We start from the raw sequence: 13,879 nt of genomic DNA, 5'->3' as shown, positions 1-13,879 counted from the left end.
TAAGTGCCTTTTAAACAGTATGATTTTTATACTCATACCGTCAGCACTATGCTATGTATATTATTATAAAATAAAGGAGTATAAGACAGCTGTGCCTTAGCAAATAGCATCAACCGCACTTCTACCTGCTGTATTCAATTAATTGACTTTAAAAATATTTGTTTTCCCACTTGCATTAAACAGGCTGGCCTTAATTATATGTACTCTTCTTATTGAATTGCTACAGATGGCCTGAGTGCTTTTGAAAACGCAAAATAATGAAGTTGACGGTCTAGTAATGTATAAACGTTTCTCTTTCAGGTTGAATTATTATTAGAAAAATACCTGTTCGAAGCATTTTATTCCAATTAAACCAGGTTGAAACTATTTTATAAAAGTGATTTCTCTTTCCTCAGTTCCAGTTTTTAGCTGAGTAGTTTAATTAATTTAATGTCAATGTCCCAAATGGGATTGAACTTCCATATAAACTAAATAATAGATACATGTTTCCTGTGTAAATATATTTTGGCTATAAAAGCTGAAAGTTCACTCTAGAACTGTGTGAGTATTCCTGATGGACTCTAGAACAAAACATCTACAATTATATCTCAAAATGGAGAAGTCTACCTTATACAGGAGGGAACATGAATACACTTTCAAATGTAGTTAGTCAGAAATTGTTTCTGTAGAAGGTCTTATATGCATAGAAAATTGGGAGAAAATCAGCTTTTGTGGCCCATGCTACATTAGGTTTTTAATTAGAAATTCTAGTTTATAAAATATTTTAAAAATCAATTAATTGATTACTATTTTATTCACTTAGGGAAACTAAGAATGGTATGAGAATGCGTGGAGACATAAATGCTGCACATGTTGTAAATTAAAGTGTAAAGTCTCACGAGTTTAATTAAAAATGACAAGAGAGCTGAAATTCCAATAGAACTCTTAATCAATGGTCAAATTTCGATGATGTATTATCTTGAATCAAAAACAGTAACTAACCTGCAAGAATCATGGTTCATGAAACAATGCCAAATTTATATACTGGCCAAGAAAGCTATTATTTAATGAATTAAATATATATATTTAATTTAATATTATTATTATATTTATCAATATTGTATTATATATTATATATTATATATTATATTAATATATTATTATATTTATTAAATACATTAATTTAATTTAATAAATATTAAATATATATATATATATGATGAGAAATTCAAAACTTTCTCCCACTGAAAACTCTTTATCTTGGTATTGTTAATTAAATCAGACAACACTTTCCTCTAGCATTATCTCTAACCTCTCTTACATGATATTCATTATTCATAGTTTTGTTCTTGACTTGTGGACAATTATGGTCCAAGTCCTAATTCTGAAGTGTTCCTTAATCACTTCATTTTCCCTCTTATTAACTGTGATTTCCATAAGAGACCATTGAGTGCCAATTCATTTTGCACTGAAAGGTCAATTTTATCTAAAAAATAACAAACTTTGTCTTGTTTGATTTTCTGGTAGGAAGAATGTTAAGATCTTCTAAAATTATTATTGTGAGATAATACATATGTTTTCCAGGAATTTCTCTCAGTTCTCTGACAAAACACTTTTAGAGATTATATGACGGTAACAAAAGCCAGTAGAATAGCCCCCCCCCCATTGTCGGCAGGCAATACATTCTAAGATCCCCAGTGGATGCTTGAACCCTACATATACTATGCTTTTTTTTTTTTTAATTCTTACATACATACGATAAAGTTTGACTTATAAATTAGGCATAGTGTGAGATTAACAACAATACCAAAATAGAATAATTATAACTATATCCTGTAATAAAGGTTATGTGAGGTGGTCTTTCTCAAAATATCACATTGTTGTGTACTTACCCTTTTTCTTCTTGTGATGATATAAGATGATAAAATGTCTACATGATGAGGAGTCAGGTGAATGATACAGGCCTTATGACATAACATTACACTTCTATTGACCTTTGGATGCTAGGTCAGAAGGAGAATCACCGGCTTCTAGACCACAGTTGACCATAGGTAACTGAAACTGTGGAAAGTTAAACCACAAATAAGGCAAGTGGCGAGTGAGGGCTACTATATATGCTTTGCTATAGGCAGACTGATGTCCTTCCAAAATGTATATGTTGAGTCTTTAACCTCTAGTGTGACTGTAGATGGAGATAGAGCTTTAGGAGGTAAGTAAAATCAAATAAGATTACAGGAAGGAGTCCTAATCGAACAGGATTGTGGCCTTGTAAGAGGAGAGGGAGAAATCTCTTTTTCCACATGTACAAATGTGCCAAGGAAAGGCCATGTGAGCACACAGCAAGAGAGTAACTGTGTGCAAGCCAAGGAGAGAGCTTTGACCAGATCAAATTAGCTGGAGATATATATATATATATATCCCCCAATATTTAGATTTCTTCCTTCTTTGAAATGGAAACCAAACTCCTTCCTCATGCCAGCACTCAGACCTTGTAGTTTACAGACCAGTGCTGGACTCCTCACTTTGAACTTACTAGCGCTGTGGTTTGATCCAGTTTAGTTAATTTATATAAATTAATGAGAGGTGCTATTAATGCTAATTTTAAAAATATGTTTCAGATTAAGTATACAGTATTATTCGTGTTTATAATCTTTGCTTGTTTAGTCTGACAGAGCTACCAGATGGAGCATAATACATAATTTTGTTGTAGTACATAAAAATTACAATTTTAAATGTTTATTTATTTATTTATTTTGAGAAAGAGAGAGAAGAAGAAGAGAGAGAAAAAGAATGTGAATGCAAGTGGGAGAGGGGTAAAAAGAGAGGCAGGGAGAGAATCTAAACAGGCTCCACATTATCAGCGCAGAGCCCGTCATGAGGCTCCATCTCAGGAGCCGTGAGATTAGGACCTGAGCCGATATCAAGAGTTGGACACTTAACTGACAGGGCCACCCAGGTGCCCCGAAATTATAATTTTTATACTGATGTTTGTTTTAAGTAGACTTTAGACATGCTAGCATGTTTCAAATAATGTTTACTTTATCCATTTTGGTTAGGAATCTGAGTTGTGTGTTTAAATTTTTTAGTTAGTTACTTGAACTCCATAAATATATATAAACATAAGTTTTCACATTTCTTGTGTACCTTTTAACAAGATTTATAAACTTTCATGACTTGTTTGTAAAGATTTTGCTTCAGGGAACAATTTTATGTTGAAAATAAATTTTTTCATTCAAATATCTCTTTTTTGTATACTCTGAATAAAAAAAGTAAACTACCTAATTTAACTGCATAGGAAAATCTGCCTGTAGATAGGAGATAGTTTGCTCAATTTAAAGGAGTTTGAGTAAGTTGCAAATATCTATTATAATTATTCATATATTTTACCCATTTCTTAACTGGATTATTTGTTTTTGAATGTTGAGTTTGGTACATTCTTTAGAGGTTTTAGATACTAACGCTTTATCAGATATGTCATTTGAAAATATCTTCTTCCATGCTGAAGGTTGCCTTTTAGTTTTGTTGATTGTTTCCTTTGCTGTGCCGATGTTTTTATCCTGATGAAGTCCCAATTATTTCATTTTTGCTTTTGTTTTCCTTGCTTCTGGAGACATATCTAATAAGAAGTTGCTATGGCCAATGTCAAAGTAATTACTGCCTCTGTTCTTCTTTAGGATTTTAATGGTTTCCTGTCTCACATTTATGTCTTTTGTCCATTTTGAATTTATTTTTGTGTATGGTGTAAGAAAGTGGTCTAATTTCATTCTTCCGCATGCTGTGTCCAGTTTTCCCAGCACTATTTGCTAAAGAGACTTCCTTTGTTCCACTGGATATTCTTTCCTGCTTTGTCAAATATTAGTTGGCCATACATTTGTGGGTCCATTACTGGGTTTTCTATTCTTTTCCGTTGATCTATGTGTCTCTTTTTGTGCCAGTACCATACTATCTTGATCACTGTAGCTTTGTAATATAATTTGATGCCTCCAGCCTTGCATTTCTTTTCAAGATTGCTTTGGCTCTTCAGGGTTTTTAGTGGTTCCATACAAATTTTAGGATTGTTCTAGCTCTGTGAAAAATGCTGATGGTATTTTGATAGGTATTGCATTATATGTGTAGATTGTTTTGAGTAATATAGACATTTTAACAATATTTGTTCCTCCACTCCATGAGCATGGCATGTTTTCCCATTTCTTTGGGTCATGTTCAATTTCTTTCAGAAGAGTTTTATAGTTTTCAGAGTTCAGATCTCTTACTTCTTTGACTATGTTTATTCTTAGGTATCTTATGGTTTCTGGTGCAATTTTAAATGGGACTGATCCCTTGATTTCTTTTTCTGCTGTTTCATTATTAACGTATAGAAATGCAACAGTTTTCTGTACATTGATTTTTTAATCCTGCAACTTGATTGGCTGTAGCAACTTCTAACGAGGTACAACTGCTGAGGCAAGGGAAACAAAAGCAAAGATTAACTAGTGGGATTTCATCCAGAAAAAAAGCTAAATGGGTGGTGGGTATTAAGGAGGGCACTTGTGATGACCACTGAGTGTTGTATTAAGTAATGAATCACTAATATCTACTGAATCTTAAATTACACTGTATGTTAACTTACTTAAATTGAAATAAAAACCTGAAACTATAAACACATTATTAAAATATTTTAATTTTCTAATCTAACCATCTGAAATATGATCTCTTTGGAGCATTATTTCTTGTCACTGCTTTGGTTAAAACTTCTAATATAAAGCTGTTCTATTTTGTTTAGGAATATTTATACTAAATCATCAAATTGCTTCCATTTTATTATGGACCAAAATGAATGTACCTTATTCTTCATTCCTGCATTTTGTGCTGGTTCATAAATCATATATACTAGCACATTTGCAAGGTTAAACTTTCAGTCTTCTCTCATAGTCTTAAACTTTACCACACAAAAACTAGCATTAGTTAAATTCATGAATATTCACTTGTTTTAGATACTTTCTTTCTCTTTGCATATAATCTTTCTCATAATCTATTGGCCTCAACTTCCCAAATCTATTTTATGGAGCTTTTAAAAATGATTATGAACCACATTCTTTGTGACCTATATGATAAGCCAGAGTTTGACAAAATAATTGGAGATTCTTACATAAATTATGTAATCTGACCATAATAACAACACTTTCATGAGGAAGTTGAGACTTTCATACATCTCCCACCTCAGAAGAGTTCAGTGATACTCTTAGAAGTAATTGATTTTCAAGTGTAAATTCAGGTCAAGGTTTTATCTGCTTGAATTAAGAGAGAGATGATAGTGACAGAATGTCACAAAAGACTACACATATGGTAAATGAATATTAATATATATTAGCTAGAGAAATATGGACAATATACTTAGCATGTAAAGTTATCCATTCTATCTGGTTTTTGATGATGTTCAGAAAATGCACAAGGTATGTAACTATGACTTGGTTCGCTAAACTACAAAATGATTATGAATCTATCTCATCTTATTGACAGTCTACTATGAACAAGAGAGTTTGATTAGGTCTGAGAAAGTTATGAGTGATACGCAAAAATAAATAAAATATGTTTTCTGCTCTTAAGCAGTGTCAAAGTTAAAAAAGAAAAAAGACAGTAAAAATTACTCAAATAGCAGTTGGAGGTTTTAATCAGCTGATGCACATCACAGAACATGTTAAACAAGGTAACTCACAGAACTAAGAAAGATTGGGGTTTTATACAGTTTTATTAGGCAGTTTTATCCTGTTTTATAGGGTGTTTTATAGGGAAAGGAAAGCTGTGACTTAGGGTCTTTCTCAGGTTACTATTTTCTTTATTTTTAACTGCTACAAAAGTTGCGGTTGGTACTTTGGGAGATTATTTGTTTTTCATGTCTCTGGTTCAGAATCCTAGGTACAATTTTATTTTGGCAGCTGTCAGAACAGTTATTTTGAGAACTATCTTTGTACAACCTGTGAGTTGTCTGTAAAGTAATGCCAGTTAAGTTTCAGGGGAGTGGGACAAGAAAGAAAAATAGGGGAGAGGGAGAGAAGGGAGACAAGAGAAAAACAAAACAAAAGGACAGAAGGCAAAGGTATGAAGGTAGGAAAAATGGGATCTGTATTAATTCTTTAATAGGAATTTATAAGCTAATAAATTGATGGTTTAAATCCTATACACTCTACTTATATTGTCAACCCAAGCAAAAATATTAAAATTCTTGATCGTCAATGTTATCATCTCTAAAGTGAGAATGAAAGTTATTGTTACAATCATATATCCTAACGTATTTCAAAGTGTTCTGTAAACCACCCTTTGTAAAACTATAGTGACAAAAGGTATAACATTGTCATTGTCATTCTGACATTTCAAATTGCAGGTTTAAAGAAAAACAGAAGTCTTTATAAAAATTGTGAAAGAAAACGGAATGGTCAAAATAATTGTTAAAGTCAAATTGTTCTATACTCGTGAATTTTCCAAAAGACTTAACTCAATTCTGATGGTGAACAGATAGGTGGAGAGAGATAATAATATATCGGAAAGTTAATAGTGTTCTTAAAAGAAAATCAATGGCATGGCAAATACTAACCTTAGTTTTGAAGTAGAGTAATACAGAAAAGATCCAGATTGTTATCTATGACTAAGAAATTCCTGATAAAGGAAAGAAATCCATTGATAGCAAGGGAGGAATTATTAAGATTGCTTTGTAGTGCCTCAGCATATTGTTGCAATATCATTCTTATTTGAGCATCATTTTATGATTTATAAAAGCCTGACTTGTTTTCTTATCTTGTTTGAAATTATTGTCTATCTTGTATTGTAGGTGGACCAGGAATCAGGTCATTATTCTGGAGTGAAGAAAAATGAGGATATGGGACTTAAAAAACCTCTTTGAAAGTTATTTATCTTTCAAAGTTATTTATCGGCTGACAGCCAAATTACTATTCATTCTGACATTTAGCCTAGCATTTTTTTTCACTATTAGATTTTAGGTGCTAGGTAGGCACACCAAAAGCAATTAAATGTTTTCTTTTTATATATTTCACATTTAATAATTAAGCCTAGTGCATGTCAGGTGTAAGGCTAGGCACAGGCTGCAGAGATGAATGAAGGTCACATGGTCATCATGCGAATAAAATCCATATTCTAGTGGAAGGAAACTGACAATAAACAGATTAAAAAATTAGAATTAGACAATCCCTTGAACTATAATGAAGACAATATTGTGATACGTAAAGTCAGAAGGAACTGATCATGATGCCATGGGGAGAGCAAACCTGTCTGAGGTGATAAATCCATGTTGGGACTTGAACAATGCCAAAGAAACAGTGATCAAATGAGTCAAGATATTGGAAGACAGAGAAAATTGACTGTGTACTGATATTAAGATAGCAAAAATATGCATGAATGTTGGCAGATATTCAGAGATGAATAGAGACTAATGTGCCTAGAGTAAATGAGTGATGGAGAGGTAACTAGAGATGGGAAAGGAGAAGTGAGCTGGCACAGATCCTAAAGGATGCTGTATCGATTTTAGAAGGTGGCGAGAATTTGATTTTCTTTTAGTGTATTGGTAAGCAATTAATTTTTTTTATATTTACTTTTAAAAGCAGCTTAATCGTGATGCAATATACAAAATCTGCTTATTTAAAGAATAAAATTTGATGTTTTTTAAATGTTCTTCGTGAGTTGTGAAAGTATCAAAATAATTTTATTTTCAAACATATTCATTACCCCATGCCCTCCCCTCAGAAATAGCCCTGTCCCTACTGCTGGCAGTCACTCTTCCCCAAAATATTCTTCTGATTCTTAAACAAACCACCAGTTCACTGTTCTGCTTTTTGTATCTTTAAAGTTTCCTATCGTGAACACTTTATTTAAATACAGTCATACCATATGTGGCCTTTTACAACTGGCTGATTTCACTTAGCATTATGTTTAACAAGGTTCCCACGTTGTAGCATATATTATGTACTTCATTCCTTTTCATTGCTGAATAATGTTCCATTGTATGGCTTTTCCACATATTGGTATCTCGTCATCAGTTGATGGACATTTGGGTTTGGCTCATTTTGAGCTATTATGAGTAACACTGCCTCCTTATCAGTAATTCTCATCATATGTCTTTTTGATGATAGCCATCTTAGTGAAAAAGATGTATTATCTCATTACAGTTTTGATTTTCAATTTTCTAGTGACTAATAACGTTGAGCTTTGTGTTTATCCCATTTTGTATGTGTTTATTGAACATTAATGTAGCTGCTTTAGAAAAAAATGTTTGTTAAAGTCCTTCGGCAATTTTTGAAAATTTGTAACTTATATTATTGAATTGTATGAATTCTTTATATAATCTGGATATATAAACATATGATAATCACATGTAATTTTCCCACTCTGTGAGCTGTTTTTACTTTTTTGGTGCTGTTTTTTGAAGCACAAACATTTAAAATTTTTAATTAAAAAAACTAATTTATCTATTTTTGTTACTTGTATTTTAATGTTTTATGTACGAAACCATGCCTAACCCATTATCATGAAAGTTTACTCCTATTTTTTTTTTCTTTTTAGCTTCTGTATTGAGGTGTATAAGTTAATTTTGTGCATGGTATGATAAAGAGGTTCAACTTCATTTTCTTGTGAATATCCAGTTTTCTTAGCATTATTTGTTGAAAAGACTATTCTTTCTCCATTTATTTGTTTGGGCATCCTTGTTAAAAATCAATTGACCATAAAATTAAGGGTTTATTTCTGGAATATCAATCCTATTCTATTAATATATGTCTGTCCATATGCCAGTAATTTATTGTCTTGATTACCACAGCTTTTTATAAGTCTTGAAATCAAGAAGCGTGTACTCAACTTTTTTCTTCCTTTTTCAAGATTGTTTTGGTTATTCAGGGTTCTTTTCATTTCCAAATGAATTGTAGACAAAGCTTGTCAATTTTGCCCCAAAGTAGCTAGGATTTTGATAGGCAGTATCTGCTCATTCAAGTTATCTTGAATGGCTATGTTTCACTACGTTGGACAAACTTAGTAAATGTTTACCTAAGCACCTCATAACACCATCCTGAAAGTCTTTTCCCCAGTTTCTACTTGGGGAATAATTTGTTCTGATTTATATTTCCAAACAATTCTAGGCTTCTTTATTGAGAATTATAGCAAACATATGCAGGGAATAGGGCTTTATGTTGGGAAATGACTATCATTGTCAGAGTGAAAGATATTTGTAGTAACAGTTGAGATAGAGAATATAAGGTGAAATCAAGATATATTTTAAAGGCAGATTTAATAGGACTTGCCATAGGATAGAATTCTTATTTTTAGGGACAGATGTAAATTTAGGTAGATATCCAGGTTTGTCTTGATAATGATGTGATTTAATGAAATGGAAAAAGGAGACAAATAGGATTCAATAATTTATATCAAGAAGTCAGATAAGAATATGTTATATTTGAGATACTTATGAGATAACACCCCTGTAGAGGTAAACAGGCAGCACTGGCATTCAGAGGGTAAGATGCGATTTATCAATAACAGATAGTATGTAAACCAAGAGGGAGATGCATTCCAATAGAAAGCATGAGAACAAACAGAAACATGAGAAGACAGCCCCAGAAGTTTCTCTACAGAAGCGTCAATCTTTAAAATTTGAATAGTAGAGACGATCAGGGAATGGCCTCTGAAATGAAGAAAACTAAGAAAAGTTACCAAGAATGAGAGAACAGCAAGTGTGTCCATATTTAGGAACATTGAGTCTCTTGGTAATTTTAGAAATAACACTAAATGGGATTTGTGGGAAAGAAAGAAACATTATATGTTTAGGAGTTAACTAAAGTATTAGAAAACTACAAGCAAATGGGGTGCGTGGGTGGCTCAGTCAGTTAAGCATCCAGCTATGGTTCAAGTCATGATTTCACAGCTCATGAGTTCAAGCCTGGCATCAGGCCCTGTGCTGACAGCTCAGAGCCTGGAGCCTGCTTTGGATTGTGTGTCTCCCTCTCTTCTCTCTCTGCCCCTCCCCCGGTCACACTCCATGTCTCTCTCTCTCTCTCTCTTTCCTTCTCTCTCTCAAAAATGAATAAACATTAAAGACAATTAAAAAAAAAAACTACAAGCAAATAACTTCTTAAATAAGTTTGCCTACAAACATGCAGCAGAACAATAGAACAATAGCTGTTGGGAAATGAATTATCTATGTTATGGTTGTTTTGTGTATTATGTACTTTTTAATGTGTCCATATGTATGATTCATAAAGTAATAAAAATACCAACATATTTTTATCTACTCTCTGGTCTCTTTCTGTTCATGTTATTCAGGGAGTTACCTTCTCTTCTTCCTGCATGACAACTTTTGCCAGACCCAAGGCTTTACTGTTTGCTCTTAAGGAATATGCTGTCTTAAAGATACTTTTCAGAAACAAGCACAGCAATATGGATTCAGAAAATAGGATGTCTGGTTTCGTGTTGTAAGAAAACTCCACTTCCCACACACTTACAAGCAGAGAGAATGGGGAAGGACAGTTCTTACTTAAATAGGAAATTCACAAAGCTACTTTTGTTTCTTTGTCGTGTTGGAATCTAACAGTTCCTTAAATATTACCCTTTCTTCTCAAGCTTTTGCAATCTTCTGTCTTCCCTTGACTCTCTGCCTGACTTTTCTCTACTGCAATTGTCTTGACTTGGGTAGAAGAAACATCTCTATTCCAAGTGATGGTTCATGACTGTTTCTTCAGCGCTAGCTACTCAAACTCTGAGATAATGCTCTGCTCCCAACACCCACCACTCTCCCATCACAGTTATTATTGCACTTAGGTACCGTTTCCCACTCTCTTTATCTTATCCATAGTCTATTTTATACAGATGCAAGTACGATTCCCGTTCTCTGTGTCTGTCATCTAAAGGGAAATCCTTTAAAATTTTCTAGGTGTTCTTTGTGAAACCTCTTTCAGTAGGTTTGAGCTCAGACTATAGCACATTCCTCCCTCTTCCCCAAAAAGTAGATGAGGACTCAGATAGAGCAACTGCTCTCTCTCTTCTTTTCTTTCTGACTCCATTGTTGTATTATCTGAGTTGTCAACACATTGTGAAAGAAATTCTTTATTGTTCCAAATTCTTCTTACAAAGAAGAAGTTTCATCCCACAGTCATTTTGGAATCTTGTAAGATGTTGGCACTTTACCCCAATGTTTATAGCAGCACTTTCAACAATAGCCAAATTGTGGAAAGAGCCTAAGTGTCCATCAACTGACAAATGGATAAAGAAATTGTGGGTTATATACACAATGGAATACTACGTGGCAATGAGAAAGAAGGAAATATGACCTTTCATAGCAACGTGGATGGAACTGGAGAGTGTTCTGCTAAGTGAAATAAGTCATACAGAGAAAGACAGATACCATTTGCTTTCACTCTTATGTGGATCCTCATAAACTTAACAGAAGACCATGGGGGACGGGAAGGGAAGAAAAAAAAAAAAAACAAGTTAGAGAGGGAGGGAGCCAAAGCATAAGAGACTCTTAAAAACTGAGAATAAACTAAGGTTGATGAGGGGTGGGAGGGAAGCGAAAGGGGGTGATGGACATTGAGGAGGGCACCTGTTGGGATGAGAACTTGGTGTTGTATGGAAACCAATTTGACAATAAATTTCTTTTTTTTTAAGTTTCTTTTTTTTTTTTTAACATTTACTTATTATTGAGACACAGAGAGACACAGAGCGTGAGCAGCAGAGGGGTAGAGAGAGGGGGAGACATAGAATCTGAAGTAAGCTCCAGGCTCTGAGCTGTCAGCACAGAGCCCCACGCGGGACTTGAACTCACAAACTGCGAGGTCATGACCTGAGCCGAAGTCAGTCGCTTAACCCACTGAGCCACCCAGGCGCCCCGACGATAAATTTCATAAAAAATAAAAAAAAAAGATGTTGGCACTTTATTTGATGGAGGCCTGGTGAATCCCATTCCAACAGTGTCCATTTGTTTCCAGGATGAAAGTTTTTTTGTTTTTTTGTTTTTTTGTTTTTAATTTTTTTTTCAACGTTTATTTATTTTTGGGACAGAGAGAGACAGAGCATGAATGGGGGAGGGGCAGAGAGAGAGGGAGACACAGAACCGGAAACAGGCTCCAGGCTCCGAGCCATCAGCCCAGAGCCCGACGCGGGGCTCGAACTCACGGTCCGCGAGATCGTGACCTGGCTGAAGTCGGACGCTTAACCGACTGCGCCACCCAGGCGCCCCCAGGATGAAAGTTTTTAAAGCACTAGATGAATCGTTTATTTGAGAAAAATTGTTATAGCTACGATCTTGTGGTTTGGGTATTAAAATTATATACGCAGAATAATTTATGATCTAAATAGCAATGAAGGAATAAAAGTATGCCAAAATAAATATGGAATTTGGTGCCTCTGAGATAACAAGTTCTAGATCGATATCTTAGAATAATTTCCAGAACATAATCAAGTTAATGTATTATGAGTGCTTCTCCATTTGAAGCCAGTTCTAGAGTTAGATCAGAAACAAGAAGTCATTGGTACTATACTGTCAGTAGATTGAAGAAGGGATATTTCAGCTCTTAACACCCAGGAATACATAAAGTAAATACGAAAGAATAAACATCCCAAGAAGACCCACCATATATATTAGCTTTCTTACAAGAAGAAAATAATCAAGGCAAGCAGGAAGCGGGCCATCACCACAGTTCTCCCTTTAAGATTTCACATGACTGTGTCTAACTGGTAGCATGTGTGTAGATCTAATACCTAGAAACCTAGTTACAAGGGATTCTGGGAAGCATAGTTTCCCCAGATGAGATTGAAGAAATCACAGAATAAATTTAGGGAATTATTTGAGGAGCAAACATGTGTTTTGTTTTGTCTTGTTTTGTGTTGCTTTGTTTGTGTTATGGGCTGAGTTGTATCCCCCTAAAATTCGTATGTTGAAGTCCTGTCCCCCAGATGGTCTTTAAAGCGGTGATTAAATTAAATGAGGCCTTTAGGGGGGGACCCTAATCCCATATGACTGATGTCCTGATAAGAGGAGACATCAGGGGCACACCAAAGAAAGAGGCAGCATGAGGGCAGCCATCAGCAAGACAGAGAAACCTCAGAGGAAACTAACCCTGTTGACATCTTGAACTTTCAGCTTCCAGAACTGTTAAAAAAATAAATTTGTGTAGCTTAAGCCCGGAGTCTATGGTATTTTGCTATAGCAACCCTAACAAACAAACAAATACAGTATGTTCATTTGTTTCGGTTGGGTGTTTCACTTCATAAGACATTCATCAAAGTTTTAAATATAGTTGAAATGAGCAGGCTTGGTATTTGAAATAAATGCCTTATCAGACAAGATATTATATCATTTCTGTGTACCAACAATAAATGTGCATCTACACAGAATGGGGATCTCTGAACCTTCAGGTTGAGGTAACTGTACCAAAAAATTAGCTGTACTTGACAAATCCTTGCACAAGTAATTCTCCATGCCTATGTCCAACACATATTCGGGGGGGGGGGGGGTTAGATGTTAAAACTGCTTCAGTTTCAGTGATTTAATCATAATGCAGGATTTCACAATCATTTTTGAGTTTTCTCAAATGTGCAAGTATGAAAAGTAGACATAATAATACATAATAGAGTCAGTTGCAATATATTTAGGTATTTATGCAATTATGTAGCTAAACTTGACTTTCAGTCTTATTATGTATAGTTCTATATTAAAAAGTAGTAGCCTAAACCCTTAGGTATTGCAATATGGGCAGAATCATTTATAGTAATGGAATATTCCTTGTGAGTAATTTTCTTATCTGATTGTCATTTGCTTGGATGTGCTGAATTTCACTTTCTTTTATCGGGTCATAGTGAGAGTGGTTAATTATTTATAATTTTCCCCTGAAAAATTGTGATTAAGTCATTTTATCTAACTCCATTC

The sequence above is a fragment of the Lynx canadensis genome, chromosome B1 (assembly GCF_007474595.2).
Source record: "Lynx canadensis isolate LIC74 chromosome B1, mLynCan4.pri.v2, whole genome shotgun sequence".
NCBI classification, from domain to species: Eukaryota; Metazoa; Chordata; class Mammalia; order Carnivora; family Felidae; genus Lynx; species Lynx canadensis.
The sequence above is the reverse complement of the archived record's forward strand: the minus strand, read 5'-3'. Positions refer to the sequence as shown.